The sequence below is a fragment of the Geotrypetes seraphini genome, chromosome 3 (genome assembly GCF_902459505.1).
Source record: "Geotrypetes seraphini chromosome 3, aGeoSer1.1, whole genome shotgun sequence".
NCBI lineage: Eukaryota > Metazoa > Chordata > Amphibia > Gymnophiona > Dermophiidae > Geotrypetes > Geotrypetes seraphini.
Genome location: NC_047086.1, coordinates 245,529,120 through 245,548,863, shown reverse-complemented (window position 1 = coordinate 245,548,863; position 19,744 = coordinate 245,529,120). Strand labels below are relative to the sequence as shown.

General features: G+C 43.2%; 1 protein-coding gene across 11 annotated transcripts in view; it reads left to right on the top strand.

Annotated features, from left to right (window-relative positions):
* Positions 1-19,744, top strand: part of STXBP5 (syntaxin binding protein 5) — a 904,657-nt gene that overhangs the window by 729,326 nt on the left and 155,587 nt on the right. The window lies entirely within an intron of this gene.

Sequence of the window (19,744 nt, the reverse complement as noted above, 5' to 3'; positions counted from 1 at the left end):
GTAGCTAGAACCTCACCTAAAACAGAGCAAGGAACTACAAATTAGACATGGAAAAGTTTTTTCAAAAATTAAATGGAAGCATCAAGGAAACCAGACTGAGCAGTACAGTGCTAGAAGAAGAGAAATTGAGTTTCATCCTGTAATGTGCAAAATACAACAGAAAGTATGCATATTTTCCAAAATTTCATGTAAAATGTGTTCTTGTCTACATTTTTGTTGTCTGAGAATTTTATTTTTTAAATCAGATTGATTTCAGTCTCTTTGTGTCCATCTGCTTCTAAGTTCTCTCCCACATTCTGCTTTCCATTTTTGCTCTTTCCTCTTGTCTTCTCTTCCTTTTAACACAGAAACACAATAAATGATAGCAGGAAAAGATCCTCATGGTCCATACAGTCTGCCCTTCAAGGGGACCAGAGCCTCACCCACCTCATATGTAGGCCCAGGTCAACCATGTTTCAATGCTAGTTGTGAAGTCATCTGACACCAATCTTTCCTTTTGCTTTTTTTCCATTTCTACTTCTCCATTCTTCCCTCCACTCACTGTGCAGCCCTTAATCTCTCTATTTACCTGATAGTTACCTACCAGCTTTTTGCCATTTCCCATTCTTACCTCTTCCCCAACCTTCCTAGTTTCCATTTTTTCCAAGCTTTCTATTTCCCTTTCATTCTCTCCATTCCTCATTTATATCCTCATACTCACCACTACATCATATACTTTTCACTTAACCCTCCCCTGAACAGCCTCAACTTCTCTATCATTCAGCCGTTCTTGGCATTCAGCCCCTTTCTGGTCTCTTATATCACATTACATTAATCAACATTTGTTTCCCACATTAGCCGTGACATTCAATGTGGCTTATAAAATAGTCAAATAAAATAATGAGTCAAAATGTTGTGTGATTGTGGCACCGAGGTACCCCCGCCCCTTCAAACCCAGCATGCACCCAAAAAGAGGGAGAAAAAACCTCAGACTAATGTAGCAGTATAGAACCAAAAGGTACAAATCAAAACAGCTTTCGATACTTTCACTGTCAAAAAAAACTCCCTCACATAACAGCTCAGGTTTAGAAAACAGCAAAATCACCCGGAGGCACGTTCATGGACTTAGCTGACAAAAGATGATTTGAGCTCCAATGCTGTCATGTCTTCTCCAAGCCGTGGTTTCAGAGAGTCAGCTGATTGGGGATTCCTGTGCCGCGATCAGTTCAGCCAGCCACATCTAGTTTTCTGAGTGAAATGTAGGCCAGCATTTTGCAGGCATACATTTCAGGTGTCTGTCTTAGCTCTAGGTAGACGTGTAGGTACATTCACCTGAGGCCACCTTTGGGTGAAACCACACCCATGCCCCACCTTGGGCAAGCTTAAGTGTCCCGATGCGTCTCCCTAAACCCACAACAAACGCTTACAGTGTAGGCGTCCTTCCTCAGGAGAATTTCTTCTAAAAACGTGTATCCCGATTGGCTACCATACGGCAGTAGGATGCCTACTGCCACCTCCAGTCAGGGATGCCCTTTTGTAGAATCAGCCCCACACAGTTTAAGGCCTGGATTCTATAAATGACGTTATGATAGGCAACCGCCCACAAAATAGCTCCGATCGCATGTTAGTTATGCAATGGTGCCATTTATGGAATTGTGGCTATGTCACAGATAGGCACTGGAAGTGTGATGAGAATTGCAACTACAGAGGCGCTTACCATTTACGCCTGTTTTACCCTTAGGCACGGGTAGGCTCCTCCGTATTTGCAGTTCTGGCAACTTTTGTGGAGGCACCATCTTTTTTTTTTTTAATGATATTTTAATTGCTTTCAAAAGAAGCAATCAATTATCGCGTCGATTAAACCAATTAAAAATGGTACCGTTAGGGTGCCTAACAGCCCCTAACTAGCAGCGCCATTTATAGAATTTGGGTCTAAATACATTACATATTTTTACATTTATTTCTTTAAAAAATCTTAGCCTATTGTAGATAATCACAGGCTTCTCTGTGTTTTGTTGTTGCTGCAATGATATTTTCGAGCCGCAGTAAACCATAGATAACTGAAACCACAGAAACTAAATCCACAGATAAAGGGGTTCTACTGTACAATAAAAATGGATAATGAGAAGTTCTCAAATACAGATAGAATGAGATCTTTTTTTCCCCTTAGGAAACAAAACAGAAACACAGATGGTATGAGCATCATTTTCAGTTAAAATAAACTACTTAGAATAGAATCCTCTCCAACTCCCCCCCCCCCACCACACACACACACACTAGCAAGATAACAGCTAAACTTTGTGTGCACCTGTCACAATTCTACTATAGCAGAAAAGTTAATACAAAATGTAAAAGAAACAAAGTAAGCCATATGCTTTCAGCTGCCGTTAATACTTCCTGGAATGGGTGCCCATTTTCAAGTTTCTAAGTTTATTAAGAATTTACCCTGTCCAACAAATGTCATGTCTGAACAGCTTACAAGTTAGTTAAAGAGGGTAAAAGAGAAATGGAGATGAAATAGAGTGAAGGAGGTGTGTGGGTAGGAACTACAATTTGTAATAGAAAAACAGGGAGGGGGGCGGGCGGGAGAGAGTGCATTAGGATGGGGATGTGAATTTGAATTAGAAAAGGTTCAAAGAAGTGTGGCCAAGATGATAAAGGGGCTGGAGCTCCTCTCGTATGAGGAAAGACTAAAAAGGTTAGAGCTCTTCAGCTTGGAAAAGAGATGGCTGAGGGGAGATATGATTGAAGTCTACAAAATCCTGAGTGGAGTAGAATGGGTACAAGTGGATCGATTTTTTTTACTCCGTCAAAAATTACAAAGACTAGGGGATACTTAATGAAGGTACAGGAAAATAATTTTAAAATCAGTTGGAGGAAATATTTTTTCACTCGGCGAATAGTTAAGCTCTGGAACGCATTGCCAGAGGTTGTAAGAGTGGTTAATGTAGCTGGTTTTAAGAAAGATTTGGACAATTTCTTGGTCTGTTATTGAGACGGACATGGGGGAAGCCACTGCTTGCCCTGGATTGGTAGCATGAAATGTTGTTGCTATTTGGGTTTTTGCCAGGTACTGGTGTCCTGAATTGGCCATCGAGAGGATGGGCTACTGGGGTCAGTAGCATGGAATGTTGTTTCTTTTTGGGGTTCTGCCAGGTACTAGTGATCTGGATTAACCACTGTGAGGATGGGCTACTGAGCTAGATGGACGATTGGGCTGACCCAGTAAGGCTATTCTTATGTTCTTATGAGGCAAAGAGAGATTAGGCATAGGCATCATTGAAATGGATCGTCTCGAGGTCCGCCTTGAATTGCTGAAGGGAGGAAGAGAGTCTAAGAGATGGAGGGGCAATTTATTAGAGCTCTGGGCCTTGTACTAAGAGTGATGAATGGTATTGAGAGTGAATACACAAAAGGAAGGGATTGCTAGAAAGTTATATGTCACTTAAAATTCTGTTCTCTAACTATGAAGTTCATATGTTATCTTTTCAAACACACACAGCTCCCTCTACAAGTGGAAAGTCAAACACTCTTCATGGGACTCTTAGCCATTTGGATGCTAAAATTAGCGTCTACCTCCCTTGAAATATTTTTTAAATATGGGGAAAGATGTGGGATATACATATCACATACAGACACAAAATATCTTGTCAGGCATATTATGTACTCCTAAAGGCAAGTAAAATTTGGGTTAAGAGACCAAATATTGACTGGTGTGACAGTCTGTCACATTAATAATTTGCACAATTTGTTTTAGATGAGTAAAGTTATCACTTTGAAAGCACATTTTGGTTGTTAACATAAAAAGCTTTTTTATGCCTATGAGGTTATTCACCCCAAGTCTGTAAACAGGTATGTATGAGATAGTAACATTGTAGATGACGGCAGATAAAGACCCGAATGGTCCAGCTAGTCTGCCCAACCTGATTCAGTCAAAAAAATTGTTGTTTTTGTTTTTCTTCTTCTTCTTAGCTATTTCTGGGCAAGAATCCAAAGCTCTGCCCGGTACTGTCCTTAGGTTCCAAATACTGAAGTCTCCGTCAAAGCTCACTCCAGTCCATCTACACTCTCCCAGCTGTTGAAGCCCACCCCAGCCCATCCTCCACCAAATGGCCATATGCAGACACAGACCGTGCAAGTCTGCCCAGTACTGGCCTTAGTTCTTCAATATTTACTATTATTTTCTGATTCTAGATCCTCTGTGTTCATCCCATGTTTTTTTGAACTCCATCACCTTTTTCATCACCACTTCTCTAGGGAGCACATTCCAGGCATCCACTACCCTCTTCGTAAAGAAGAAATTTCCTTACATTGCTCTTGAGTCTACTACCCCTCAAACTCAAATTACGCCCTCTGGATTACCATTTTTCTTTCTCTGGAAAAGATGTTGTTCTACACTAATATTTGAACATCTGAATCATATCTCCCTTGTCCCTCCTTTCCTCTAAGATATACATATTCAGGGATTCCAATCCCTCCTCATATGTCTTTTGGCGCAAAGCTCCTATCATTTTCGTCGCCCTCCTCTGGACCGCTTCAAGCCTTTTTGTGTCCTTCACCAGATATGGTCTCAAAAACTGAACACAATATTCCAAACGGGCCCTCACCAGGGGGCATCAACACCTTTGTTCTTCTACTGGTTACGCCTCTCTTTATATAGCCCAACATCCTTCTGGCAGCAGCCACGGCCTTGTCGCACTGTTTTTTCACCTTTAGATCTTCGGACACTATCACCCCAAAGTCCCTCTCCCCATCTGTGCATATCAGCCTCTCACCTCCCAGGATATACAGCTCCTTCCGATTATTAATCCCCAAATGCATTACTCTGCATTTCTTTGCATTGAATTTTATTTGCCAGATATTAGACCATTCCTCTAACTTTTGTAGATCCTTTTTCATGTTATCCACTCCTTCCTCGGTGTCTACTCTGTTACAAATCTTAGTATCATCTGCAAAAAGGCAAACCTTTCCTTCTAACCCTTCAGCAGTGTCACTCACAAGCATATTGAACAGGATCGGCCCCAGTACCGAACCCTGAGGGACTCCACTACTCATCTTTCCTTCCTCTGAGCGACTTCCATTAACCACCACCAGTGTTCCTGCTAAGCTGCGCTGGCGTGCGTTGGCGCACAAAATATTACATCGCAGCGCACAAGTTTCTCGTCACAGCGCACACACGTGCTTGCAGGCAGGCGAGCTGGCAGTCCATGTAACGCGTCGCAAAGGTAAGGGGAGGCTGGGGGAGGAATCGGACGTCGGGGTGGGGGTGCGAGCAGGGGAGGGGGGCGATCGGAAGAGGCGTACGGCAGATGGCAGGGCGGCGAGAGGAGAGTCGGGTGGGGGGGGGGGGAGTAACACCGGAAGAGAGCGGCAAATCCGGGCAAGGCAAGACTTGCAGAGGCGTACCTAGGGGGTGCGGGGGGTCGATCCCGACGGTCCGCTCAGCTCGCCAACAAGGAGAGGCAGCCGGACTCGCGTACGCTCCGACCGCCTCTTCTTGCAAGAAGCCGGGTCTTATTCAATCAGGAGCTGCTTTGACATGCAGCTCCTGATTGGATAAGGCCCGACTTCGTGCAGGAAGAGGCGGTCAGAGCAGACGCGAGTGATTTCCTGCACTAGGCACCACATGAAGTCACCCACCGTACCACTCGATTCGGGTAAGCGCAGGTATCGGTGGGTGGCTTATTTGCGGGGGTGCCTTATTTTATATTTTTGTCTAAAAAGGGGGGGCTGTCTTATTTGATGGCCCTGCCTTATCATCGGGGAAACACGGTACTACTACTAGTAAATTAGTAATGCGCTACAAAACTGAGGCCGCACGAGCGCCATTGTTTATCTATACATGCATGAAGCAAGTTCTTTTCAAGTTTCGATCGTTTGAAGCGTGTGCATAAACTTTCTTTTGCGATCTTCCATAGATTCAGTCAAATAATTTTTACATCCATTCGAAAATGTCGAAGCGTAAAGAGAATGAAGAGTTTGGTAGCAGCACAAAGAAAAAGCGCAGCCAATTTAAGAAGGAATGGCTGACCGAGTTTTTGGTTGACACCACGTTGCCGCACGCGAGTGGACGGAAAACAGTGGCGATGAAAGAAATATTCGAATATAGCGACACGGACAACGCATTAATTTGCTCCCTATGCCGAAAAGCAGGTGTTAACGGAGAATGGAGCACAGGGAAGACTTGGTCTGAGTGGAAAATTGATTATTTAAAGCGTCATCTGAATCATAATTCTCATTTAGAAGCGGTTCAAAAGCTTCACAATCAAAGCCGAGGTTTTCTAATGAATTTCTTGAAAGAAACTCCCGATAGTCGGAACAACAGAATCGAATATGCACAGAGATATAAATCAAGTCCAGAGGAAGTTAACATTTTAATTGATAATATATTGCTAGCGGTAAAGTTGAATTCGTCCATGCTATCCGTCCAGGAAATTCACAATCACATGGCTAAATACGTAAAAATACCTGATAGCTGGAGAAGCAAAAACTATGCTTTCGAGTTCCTTGACTGCATAAATGCCATTGTTAAACGGGAAACATTTACAGAAATCCGGAGGTCTCCTTTTCATACCCTAATAATTGATGAAAGTACTGATATTTCTGTTTCGAAAATGCTCATAATATACATTAAATTTAGAAGAAGTGGCAGCAACATTCATAAGACAGTTTTTGCTGGCATCAAACATCTAACTGCTTGTGACAGCACAGCTATAGTTGATGCTATAAAGCAGTTTTATAGTGAGAACGATTTAGATTTCAGTCGTATGGTCATGTTCACGTCCGATGGAGCATCAGTCATGCTTGGGAAGCATAATGGTGTAGCTGCAAAGTTACGTCAATCAGTTCCTCATCTTCTAGAGCAACACTGTGTAGCTCACCGCGAAGATCTAGGCATAGACGATGCATGGAAAACGATCCCATTCATGAAAGAGATCGAAACTCTAATACGCACCGTGTATACGATTTTCAGTAGATCGAGCGTACGAAAAGCCAAACTGGAGGATATTGCTAATGCTGCAGACTCAGATGTCATTTCATTTAAAGCTATACATGATGTTAGGTGGCTGTCTCGGCACTTTGCTGTAAGTGCAGTGGTTAGAAATTATGACATCCTGTTAGAATATTGTCAAGAACAGGTGGAAGAAGACAATGATCCCGTGCACAAATACTGCCTGACTAAATTGAGTAATCTGGAATTTAAAGTTGCGCTATTTATTCTCTGCGATGTTCTTGAGGAGCTTGTGTAATCACTGTGTAAGCTTCTTCAGAAGAGTTGTTTGGCACCTTTGGATGCATTCCAGTTCACTAAAGCCAAATTAAGGAAACTCAGATCTCAATATCTGGGAGAAAAACCACATTTCAATGAAAATGTTGAAACTCTCATTTCATCTTGTAATTCTGTAATTAAAACAGATCATATTCTTACATTTATTACACAAACTTGTGATCATATGGACAAAAGATTTCCTGACAATGAATTAGAGGACTGGCGTGTTTTCGACAAAGACTGTATCTCAAATCCGTCCAACTTAGAGGAATTTACATTTGGAAACGAACAATTTTCACGATTATCTAACCGTTATTTTCTGTTAATGAACAAAGATGATGAACATTGTTTCAAAAGGCAGCTTATTTCAGAATATTCGGAGTTCAAATATATTATTGCTGAAAAAGTAAAAGCAGGAGCTATACAAACGCTTCAGGAAATGTACAATTTTGCTCAGCAGCATAAACAGTTCAGTGGACTAAATGCTCTATTAGACGTGTGTGGCACCTTTCAGGCTTCAAGTGCCGATTGTGAGAGAGGATTTAGCTTGATGAATGCTATAAAGACAAAGACTCGTAATAAGTTAAGAGTAGAACATTTGGAATGCCTAATTAGAATCAAACTTTATTTAGCCACAGGAAATAATGTAAACATAGACAGTGTTTACAATTTTTGGAAATCAGAAAAAGGCAGAAGAGAACAATCTTAATAAAGAATTTTGGAGCCTAAAAGCCTATGGAGAACTTCCAGAACATGCTAAAATCAATGAAACGGACACATTTGGCCCCGGTGATGACGATGAAATCCAGTTTGATGATATTGGGGATGATGATGAAGATATTGATGATATCTAACTTGAGTGAAGAATTGATTCCATTCCAGTTTCACAACAATTATTCTACAACATATTGAGTGAACTCTTCTCACTGAAGGCAAACTTTGTGCCCAATAAAATGGTTTTCAATATTTTGTTTTAATGTATTTATACTTTTGTGTAGAAGCTGGAATTGATAGATTGTCTAGAAATTGAAAGCATCAAACGTATTGTCTTCTGGACTGTTTTTAATTTACAGTTTACACATATGGATGTAACAGACATAACTACATTTGTTGTAAAACATTTATTAAGATATCATTTCATCCCTACAATTTCTGTAGACTGTTTTAAAATAAATTTGAGTTTTTCTGGTAAAAAAATAAAAAAATAAAGAATTTTGTACTTTCAAGAATTAATGCGTTGTTTTGTGTTCTTAAAAATATTATTTAACGTTATTTAATTTAGCGTGTAGGCCTAAAATTCCTTTGAATACCTCGTCCTCATGTATCAGCAACTTTGACAACATATTTATTTGGCTCATAACTTGCTGGCGCCCGATATTTTTAGCTCACAGTGAAAAAAGTTTGCTCACAACACCCGCCCGCTTAGAGGGAACACTGACCACCACCCTCTGGCATCTGTCCATCAACCAGTTTCTAATCCAGTTCTTTACCTTGGGTCTTAACTTCAGCCCTTCAAGTTTGTTCAAGAGCCTCCTATGAGGAACCATGTCAAAAGTTTTGCTGAAATCTAAGTAAATGACATCTAAACTAAACTAAACCTTAAGTTTGTATACCGCATCATCTCCATAAAGATAGAGCTCGACACGGTTTACAGGTAATTCAATCTAGCATAGGTCCTCGATCCAGCTCTCTGGTCAACCAATCAAAAAATTCAATCAGGTTCGTTTGACAAGATTTACCTTTAATAAAGCCATGTTGCCTCGGATCCTGTAACCCATTAGATTCTAGGAAATTCACTATCCTTTCAGTAACACTTCCATTATTTTTCCAACAACCAAAGTGAGGCCTGTAGTTTCCCGCTTCATTCCTGTGACCACTTTTGTGAATAGGGATCACATCCGCTCTTCTCCAATCCCCTGGAACCACTCCCGTCTCCAGAGATTTGTTGAACTAGTCTTTAATAGGACCCGCCAGAACCTCTCTGAGTTCCTTCAGTATCCTGAGATGGATCCAGTCCGGTCCCATCGCTTTGCCTACCTTCAGTTTTTTAAGTTGTTCATAAACACTTTCCTCCGTGAACGACGCAGAACTTTCCTCCATTTTCCTGTGTAACTTTGCCAGACAATCTCGGTCCTTCTCCAGGATTTTCTTCCTTGAACACAAAGAAGTATTTGTTTAGCCCGTTTGCTTTTTCCTCATCACTCTCCACATATCGGTTCTTAGCATCTTTTAGTTTAGCAATTCCATTTTTCATCTTCCTCATTTCACTGATATATCTGAAAAAATGTTTGTCTCCCTTTTTTTACATTTTTAGCCATTTGCTCTTCCGCCTGCGCTTTCGCCAGACATATCTCTCTCTTGGCTTCTTTCAGTTTCACCCGATAGTCCTTTCTGTACTCCTCTTCTTGGGATTTTTTATATTTCAGAAACAGTCTATATGAGAGGTCTGAGGCTTTTTCCTCCATTTCTTTGTTATATGATATATACAGTTTCTTTCATCTTTTTTGTTGTTTTGTTTTTGATTTAGAATCCTGCTTCACTTTTCTTCTTTGTAGTATTAATTGCACCTTTTATATCATATCATGGCTTTTCTACACATCAGATTAATCTGTTCTGAATATTTGTTTAAATGCTAAGATTTATTTACCATCTTTTTGAAGAAATTCACCCAAGGTGATGTATAGCAAGAACAAGTTGATCATAGGCCAAAAAAATAATTACAGCAATAAAAGTATTCAAATGCACAGTATGGTAATTCTTAAACAAAAACCTTATTTATGAAAATTCTCCTTCACTCACTGAAAAAGACTATTAATACTTAGGGCCTGTTTTACGAAGCTGTGCTAGTGGCTGCACTGCGGTAACGGCCCCGAAGCCCATAAAGATTTAAAGGGCTTCGGGGCCATTGCTGCGCAGTTTCGTAAAACAGGGTTAGTTAATTTGCCTAAATTTGTGAGAGAATTTCAGTATAAAGAAACTCACCATGAGGTAAAGTATCCCCGTGGAACCTCATCAATTAACGCCCACAAGCGAAAATCATACAAGTCCGCTGCTACACATTTTCATTCCATATAGTGCTGTTTTATATAATCAATTGGTCAGGAAAACTTTTATCATAAAAGAAATCATCAAAGCTGAAAGTCCAGATAAATTCACCACTCGTGCATTTACCACTTTCAAAAGACTAAGGCCCTCTTTTACTAAGGTGCGCTAACCAATTAACGCGTGCATGTTAGTCTATGGACACGTTAGCGTTTAGCGTGCGCTAATTGGTTAGCGCACCTTAGTAAAAGAGGGGGTAAGCAATCTGTACAAGTCACTTTGCTGTTTTTCATCCAGCGTGGTCTAGAAACTACCTGACACAGTGCTCCATTTTGTTTCTTCTTCAGGGGTAGAAAACAGTCCCACATTTCAAAAGACTGGTGCAGTTTGTCTCTGGATTAAAAAAAAATGTTCCACAATGTTTTAGTCATTCAAACCACAATGGTGAATTTATCTGGACTTTAAACTTTAATATTTTTTTGTGATAAAAGTTGTACTGACCAATTGATTATATACAACAGTGCTATATCGACAATATATTACAGTATCTTTAAACTGTGTGCCATTTTTGTTTTGTGTTTTTGACACCATCAGCCCTGGACCAAAATCTGTTCTTTACTATTTGGATGAAACCTTCATTTTTAAGAACATTGAGATTCAGAAATAGTCATTATTTAGTGTCCTGCTCTCTTTCCCTCTCCGATCGTCGCTTTTTATGAGCAGGCTTGGGATTCACAAGGTCTGCAGTATTCTACAAGCTCCTGTCACCTTAACCTCTTGTCAGTATGATTTGTACGCTTTCATGTATTATGTATGTGTAAGGAGTGTGCACTAGTTCAGTTCAAGCTGCCAATACTATCGAGTCAAAATAACAAGAAAACCACTGGTGTAGAAATATTTTCAAGTTGTGTAAGCAAAGCATTGGATTTTTTTTTATTCTTTCTCTCTAAATTTACATTTTCTAACAGTTTGCACATCTGCAAAGTACTTTGTACACTGTTGACATTTCACAAGGAATTTTTTGCTCTAAAAATATACTATTCTGTAGTGTTCATCTTTTCTTTTTTCAGTAAGATATGCTGACTGGTTCCATGCATGTGTGGCCTTTCTAGTTTGAAGTCTGAGCTTTTAGAAATGGCTGCAAGTTTTATATGTCAGCTCATGCCAGTGAAACAGTTTTAAGCATCTTAGCAATTTCACTGTTCACTGATTCTCATGTAATTTAAGATTAATGTCAATTAAGGTACATGTTAGTAATTGCCTATTTAAGCGGACGAGGATTTAGGGGATAAATCAAGGGAATGTGAAATGAATGCTATATGCATGCAAATAACATTTTTATTTCATGAAGTGTCTGCTGTTCTTCCCTCCCTGACCTTTACATGTATTTATCACATAAATAATTTCACCACTAGACCAAGTGTCAAGAAAGCATTTGTTTTTATATATGGATATTTCATGGCCACAGCATATGAACACAGAAAATATTTCCATTTAACTCATAAGATTAACTCAATCCCAAGCATTTTTAATATTGAGATGTGGCCACTCTCCTACATCAATATGCAGCTAATTTAAATATTTTCTACTTATAAACCACTGGTATTTGCTGTTGAAGCCTTTGCCATTGCATAGCTTCATGTCTTGTTGGTGCCTCGATTCATTTTCTTAAAACTCAGGCTTTCCAATTCACTGACTAACCCTCCTCCCCGCATACCTTCAGGCTTCCTAAAGCAGGAGCAGCAGCACTCTGGCAGCGAAAAGCCTGTCCTAAGCACTGCTTCTTGCTGGTCATCCACTGCTGCTGCTGCTCCTGCTTTAGGATGCCTGATGTCGGAGCTCACCGGAGGTGGGGGGTGGAGTGTCTGTTGGGAAGTGCTGCATAGGCGCCAGCGCTATGGGTATCCTCGGCTCTGCAGCTTTTGGGGTTTCCCCAAAGGCCGGCATACCCCCTTCTCTCCACTGTCATCCAGCTTCCCCCTGGCCTCCCAGTCTCACTTTCAAAACTAATTATGGCCTGTAGAGGATCCCCAGTGATGTAGCGATTCTAGTAGGCTGCCGTTGGCCTCCACTGCATGTTGCCTCTACCATGGTCAATCCCAGACCAAAAGACATGATGGCAGAGGAGGGGCGGGACTGTAACAGAGGGAACGTGCAGCGGAGCCCGATGGTAGCCTGCTAGAATCACTACATCACTGGTGACCCTCTGCAGGCTTTAATTAGTTTTGAAAGTGAGACCGGGAGGCTAGGAGGAAGCCGGACGATGGTGGAGAAAAGGGTGAAACATGCCGGCCATAGAGGGAGAAGGTCCAAAGAGGGGCATATGCTGGACTGAAGGTGGGGGAGGAGGCAAAGAAATAAGGAGTCTTAAAACAGAGGAGAGGGAGAGAGATGGTGGACAATGGAATGGAGGGAGGAAAGGGACCGAAGTTGAACCCAAGGGATAGTGTGGAGTGAGGGGGGAGGGAGGGGGGATAGAAATACTGGATGGGGGGAGTGGTCATTAGAGAAATGCTGGACTGTGGGGATGGAGACAAAAAAAAAGGAAAGGTGCCTGGCCTCCGGGAGAGGGAAGGGAAACAGAAGGGGAGGACAGAGATGGAAGATGGATGGTGAGCACGAAGAAAGAAGAAAACATCAAATGGGCAGGAGACCCTGACAAATGAGTTAACAGAAGACAAACAGAAACCAGAGCCTGGGACCAACATGATTTGAATAATGACCAGACAACAAATGGTAGAAAAATAATTTTATTTTCTGTTTTCTGATTACAATATATAAGATTTAAAATCTGTATCCTGCCAGAGCTGGTATTAGACAGCGAATGTGAGATACGACCTAACAGAGGAAAAGTCTTTTTTGTTAATTTTGTTTACACCACAGCACCAATGTGTGTAGAAGAGGGCAAAAGGGGTGGAGTGGGGTGGATGAAGAGGCTACAAAATAAACTCGCCAGAGTTTGAAAAAAACAAACAAAATCAACCCACCCAATTGGACAGGAAAATAGAATTGAATCGAAAAATCGATTTTAATAGGCTGAATCAAATCCCAAATTTTTTCCCTGACTCAAGCAGCCAGTGGCGTACCTAGGGTATGTGGCACCCGGGGTCCATCATTTTTTGACACCCCCCCCCCCCCCCATGTAAAAAAATATTTTTTGTAATGACCATGAAACGGAATAAATGGTCAGAATAGAAACAGGCAGTGAAAATTTTCTTATATTCCAAACATAACATAACATAAATTATGTCTGAATTGTCATGACATCAGAAGTACATATGGAGTAGTTGCAGGTGATGCTTGGGACAGTTCTGATTGTGTTAGTTCGGTTTTATGTGTTTTTTGAATAGAAGGGTTTTTATTTCTTTTTGAAGGTTTTGCAGTATGTGGTCGATGTCAATTGGTTGTAGAGTTGGGGGTCGAGTGTTGCAGCTCGAATGGCTAGGAGGTTGTCGAACAGTTTTTTTCTTTTGACATTTTTGGTTGGAGGGTGTGTGAATGGTGCGTGAGTTCTCCTATGTCTGTTTGAAGTGGATTGAATTATTTAGCTGAAGAAATTAGTTACCCCCTCATCCCACACACATTAATTCTCTTCCATTTTTGTTCCATTATAAAAAATACTGATAAGTTCCCAGAAAAAAAATACATTAAAATAAGAAGTGAAAACAAAGGCCCCTACAGATGAGAACATAACATAAGAATAGCCTAACTGGGTCAGACCAATGGTCCGTCATGCCCAGTAGCCCATTCTCATGGTAGCCAATCCAGGACACTAATAGCTGGTCAAAACCCAAAGAGTAGCAACATTCCATGCTACCGATCCAGGGCAAGCAGACATTTCCCCCATGTCTTAATAACAGATTATGGACTTTTCCTCCAGGAATTTGTCCAAATCTTTCTTAAAACCAGCTACACTATCTGCTTTTACCATAACTTCTGGCCACTTCATTTTTAAGTTTAGATCTTTCCTTTCAAACAGAGACCTTGCTAGATGTCAAATACAGCACAAGGTAACTTCACATGGACTTAGCTATGCAGGAAATGTGAATCTCCTCATACACCCACCATATAGTGCAAAAATGTGCAAAGGTCTGTTTTTTTCTTTCGATCACTACATAGCCTAATGCCACACAAGCAGCGCTGTTACAAACATATTCTGTAGGTCAATGCTAAGGATAACAAAGTTTCCTTCCTTGGACCAGAAGGAGATACTGATAAACCACTGGAAGAGATTCCAAAACAACCAAAGACCCACTCAGTGTGTGAACCAGTTGAGTGGAGTGGACTAACTGGGGGGTGGAAATGGGCCCGGAGTTTGCTCAGCAGAATTTCCCAGACCACCTCTTCCTCTCAACACATTGACACGCTGCCACCACCACCACTAGGAACACCTCACTGGGTAGGCCAGCTATGCTATAAACTTTATAAAACACATTATTATATTTTCTTATAAAGCACATATTTTAACTGAACTCTGACATCCTCAGCCTTTCCATTCACAATAATAGAAGGAAGAAAAGTTCCCATTTCCTGCTGTCTCATGTCCCCGGCCTATACAATATTTTTTTTCTGCAGACCCTTCAAAACTCTGACCAAATCCTCGTTTCACTTGCATTATAAAGTACTGAGGATGCCATCTCTCCCCAATCCCAGGTCCTAAAGTCTAAGACAGTAGCGCAAACTAATGCTGCCAGATTCAGGAAAAAAAAATTTCAATTCGATTCAGCCTATTGAATTGGTTTTTCAATTCGATTTTCCTGCCCAGTTGGGTGATTTTTTTCAAAACTCCTGGTGGGTTTTATAGCTTTTTCATGCCCTTTGGCTTCTCCTAACTACACTGGCGCTATGGTGTAAATAAAATAAAAAAACAAAAAGGACTTTTCCTCTCTCTGTTAAATCCTAGCTCACGTTTCCAGTCCAACACCAGCTCTGGCAGGATACACATTTCAAATCTGACATATTATAATCACAAAACAGAAAATAAAATTAATTTTTCTACCTTTTGTTGTCTGGTTATATTTCAAATCTTGTTGGTCCAAGGCTCTGGTTTTCTTCTGATAACTTGCTTGCCAGGGTCTCCTTCTTTCTTCTTTTTGCGTGCTAACCATCCATCTGCCAACTCTGTCCTCCCTTTCCATTTCCCTTCCCTCCCCAGGAAGTCTGGTATCTTTCCTTTTTTTCATCTCCCTCCACAGATCCACCTTTTCTTAACTACCCTTTCATCCGGCATCTCTCCCTCCTTCCCCACCACCCCAGAGTCCACCATCTCTCCCTTTCTTTTCCCAATTACCCTCCTATCCAGTATCTCTATCCCTCCTCCACACCATCCCTTGTGTCCAATTTCTCTCCCTTTCAGTTCCTTCCCTCCCTAAATCCCATGGTCCATCATTTCTCTCCCTCTCCTCTATTTTCAGACCCATTATTTCTTCATCCCCCCCCAAAGTTTGGCATATGCACGTCTCTTTGAACACCCCCTTCCCTCTGTGTACTTCTAAACCAGGGTCCCCCCCAAAGGCCTGTCCCCCCTTAAAGGTCTGCCTGTCCCCCCTTGAAGGCCTGCACCCCCCTTGAAGGCATGTCCCACCCCCTTGTAGGCCTGTCCCCCCCCTTGAAGGCCTGTCCCTCCCCCTTGTAGGCCTGTCCCCCCACCTTGAAGACCTGCCTGCCTGTCCCCCCCTTGAAGGCCTGTCCCCCCCTTGAAGGTCTGCACCCCCCGAAGGCCTGCACCCCCCCGAAGGCCTGTCCCCCCCCTTGAAGGCCTGTTCCACCCCCTTGTAGGCCTGTCCCCCCCCTTGTAGGCCTGTCCCCCCCTTGAAGGCCTGTCCCCCCCTTGAAGTCCTGCACCCCCCCGAAGTCCTGCACCCCCCCTGAAGGCCTGTCCCACCCCCTTGTAGGCCTGCCCACCCCCTTGAAGGCCTGTCCCTCCCCCTTGTAGGCCTGTCCCCCCACCTTGAAGACCTGCCTGCCTGTCCCCCCTTGAAGGCCTGTCCCCCCCCTTGAAGGTCTGCACGCCCCCCGAAGGCCTGCACCCCCCTGAAGGCCTGTCCCCCCCTTGAAGGCCTGTCCCACCCCCTTGTAGGCCTGTCCCCCCCTTGAAGGCCTGCCTGCCTGTCCCCACCTTGAAGGCCTGTCCCCCCTTGAAGGCCTGTCCCCCCCTTGAAGGCCTGCACCCCCCGAAGTCCTGCACCCCCCCTGAAGGCCTGCACTCCCCCTGAAGGCCTGTCCCACCCCCTTGTAGGCCTGCCCACCCCCTTGTAGGCCTGTCCCCCCTTGTAGACCTGTCCCCCCTTGAAGGCCTGCCTGCCCCCCCCCTTGAAGGCCTGTCCCTCCCCCTTGAAGGTCTGCACACCCCCTCCCCGAAGCCCTGTCCCCCCCCTTGAAGGCCTGCCTGCCTGTCACCCCCCTCCCCCTTGAATGCCTGCCTGCCTGCCCACCCGCCCCACCCCGAAGGACCGCTCGCCCCCCTGGCCTCCCCGCACCACCTATGAAGCAGCACTACCTATGCTCCCGGCCTTGCCGTTCAGTCCCCACCACCACCACCACCCCCCCCCCGAAGGACCGCTCGCCCCACTGACCTTCCTGCACCACCTATGAAGCAGCCGCAGCAGGATCGCGACGTCAGCTATCCCTGCGCTGCTTCCTGCGCCGCGTTCCCGCCCCTCCTCTGACGTCAGAGGAGGGGCGGGACCGCGGCGCAGGAAGCAGCGCCCAAGCAGCTCAGGGATAGCTGACCTCGCGATCCTGCTGCTTGCTGCTTCACAGGTGGTGCAGGAAGGTCAGTGGGGCGAGCGGTCCTTCGGGGGTGTGGGGGGACTGAACGGCAAGGCCGGGAGCACCCCTTCAGGGCTGGCACCCGGGGTGGACCGCCCCTCCCGCCCCCCCCTTGGTACGCCACTGCAGGCAGCTCTAGTGCATAGTACCATCAGTAACAGAAGTACTATGAAAGGCAGCTGGTAGACAATGAAAGGGTTCTCTGCTGTGTTAAAAAGAGACCCTACTGCCCACCTCCTTTTTTTTCTTTTTTGAGTTGTGCTCATACAGGGGAGAGCAGTGTTCTTTTTTTCAGTTGCATTAAACATCTAGGGAAGTGTCTCTCAAACTTTCTCAAGCCGGGGCACACTAAAAGTAGTGGCTCGGCTTGAGGCACCCAGAAGTGCGCAGATGTCGCCATGATGACATCATGCGTATGCGTGACATGATCATGTCGATGTCCGCGCATGTACAGAGGCCCTCCAGATGGGCCCTGAGACGCCAGTAGGAGAGAGGGCCGGAGAGAAGAGGCACTGGCGCCTATAGCAGTGTCTATCAACTGCTTCAAGCTAAGTATCCCATAAGTCTAACAAATATCAACTGAGTACCCCAACCACAGTCCTCCCTAGGCCCACCCAAGCTCTGCCCCAGATCCCATCCCCTTTACTAATTGTAATGCAATTTTTTCCATTCGTTTTTTCATATATACACAATATACAGAGCAGATATAAATTCTCAAAACTGACACATTTCAATCACTATATTGAAAATAAAATCATTTTACCTACTGGCGATCCGCTGTAAGCTGCTGTAATTAGCTTTAAAGATGAGACCAGGAGGCCAAGGGGGAAGCCAGAGGACGCTAGAAAGAAGGGGGATATATGCAGGCCTTCGGCGAATCGGACAGCGCTGGCGTTGTACCGCGTAGGGAAGTCAGCTGGCACGTGTTTCTCTTCCTCCTCAGTGTGCCGTGGTACACTTGGAATCTCAGGAGGCACACTAGTGTGCCTCAGCACAAAGTTTGAAATACACTGATCTAGGGACTGATTCTATAAAGGGTTCCTCTTAGGCGCCTAAATTAGGGCTCCTTTTACTAAACCGCGGAAGAGATTCTTACCACGGACCAGCGAGGTAAATGCTCCAATGCTCATTCGGTTCCTATGAGCATTAGAGCATTTACCTCACCAGCCTACAGAAAGAAACTCTTCCGCAGTTTAGTAAAACCCAGCGTTAATTGCAAAATACTCTTAAAATGCTCAATAATTGAAAAAAAAAATTAATTGTGTTTTAGACACCTATCCGATTCTATAAAAGATAGGCACCTATCATATGGCACTTAGCGGCAACTAACACTTAAATGGACGTTTCTATGGGCGTAGCATGACTTAGATGCTGCTGAGCACAATTCTCAAAAAACTTAGTATCTTATGTTTCAGGCACTTAAGTTTTTACATAGGCACCAGAAGTCATGACTCTGTAAACAGTGCCTAAGTGTGATTGACATGCGGTCAGTGCCTATTTTTTAGGCGCCAGCTGATTTATTGACTGTTTATTGAATCAGCCCCCAAGTATCTGAATTTTATTCAGAGTAGCTATAAACTAGAGAATGACATGGGGACCGTTTACCGCAGCAAACCATGGTCACCGCAGTAAATCTGCAGGAATGGTTTACCACAACTGGTTTACCGCAAGAATGGGAACAAGACCTTTCACCGCTCCTTGGGAGCGGTGAAAAGTCTTGCTCCTGTGGTAAAAAAAAATTGTGCCCATGTCAGACTAGGCATCTCCTCCTCAGCTCTTTTTGGGCCTAGTTTACCTTCAGGAGACAGCCATGCCATGATGAAGACAGAAGGAACCCAAAACCAATGCCTGAGACCAATGTGATTTGAAGAATAAAATTACCAGAATATTTCAGATTTGAAATATGTATCCTGCTAGAGCTGGTATTAGACATAACTGGGAACCGCAAAGCCCAGGATTTGCTTCTTTAGCTTCTAGCTGGCTTAGGGCTCACTCTCTCGACCAGGGGGCAATTGCCCTAGTTGCTCTCCCCTAACACTATTCCTGCCATGTGTGATTGAAGTATTTGTTAGCTTGATTTTTCTATGTAAAATTCTGTAGTAATTTGGTTTGTTCAGTTTTCACAATAGTGGAGAGGATATTTGTGAAAGGGAGGGGAGACAGCGGTTTTGTTGATCCTTGCTCTCTATTATTTGTGTTTATAAAATGACAATTGTACAGAATATTGTCTCTTTTTATACTTTAATAAAATAAGTTCAGTATAAAATCATATATAAATCCAACTTTGTATGTTTTTCAAAAAACATCTAAAAATTGAATTGAAAACATAGTGCTTTTCAAAATAGAAAAAGTCAATTTTTTGTTCAAAAATGGCCAGTTCCTAGACGTTTTTGTACTCGGTGGATTTTTCTTTATTGACCATTCAAGGGATAAACTGACTAAAACAAGCCATTGGGGGTTTCTGGGACTAGTAGTATTGGTGGATAGCCACACAGACAGCCCAGCAAAGCATCCTAGGTAGGGGGGGGGCACTGCTGTGGACTTCACATCAAAGGTGCCGGATACAAATCTCACTGTAATCCCCTTGTTTTGTATTGTAAGCCCTCGAGGACCATAAAAAACCTACTGTACACCACTACAGTAGCCCTCAATCTGCAGGTGTTTCCTATATATAGGTGGTTT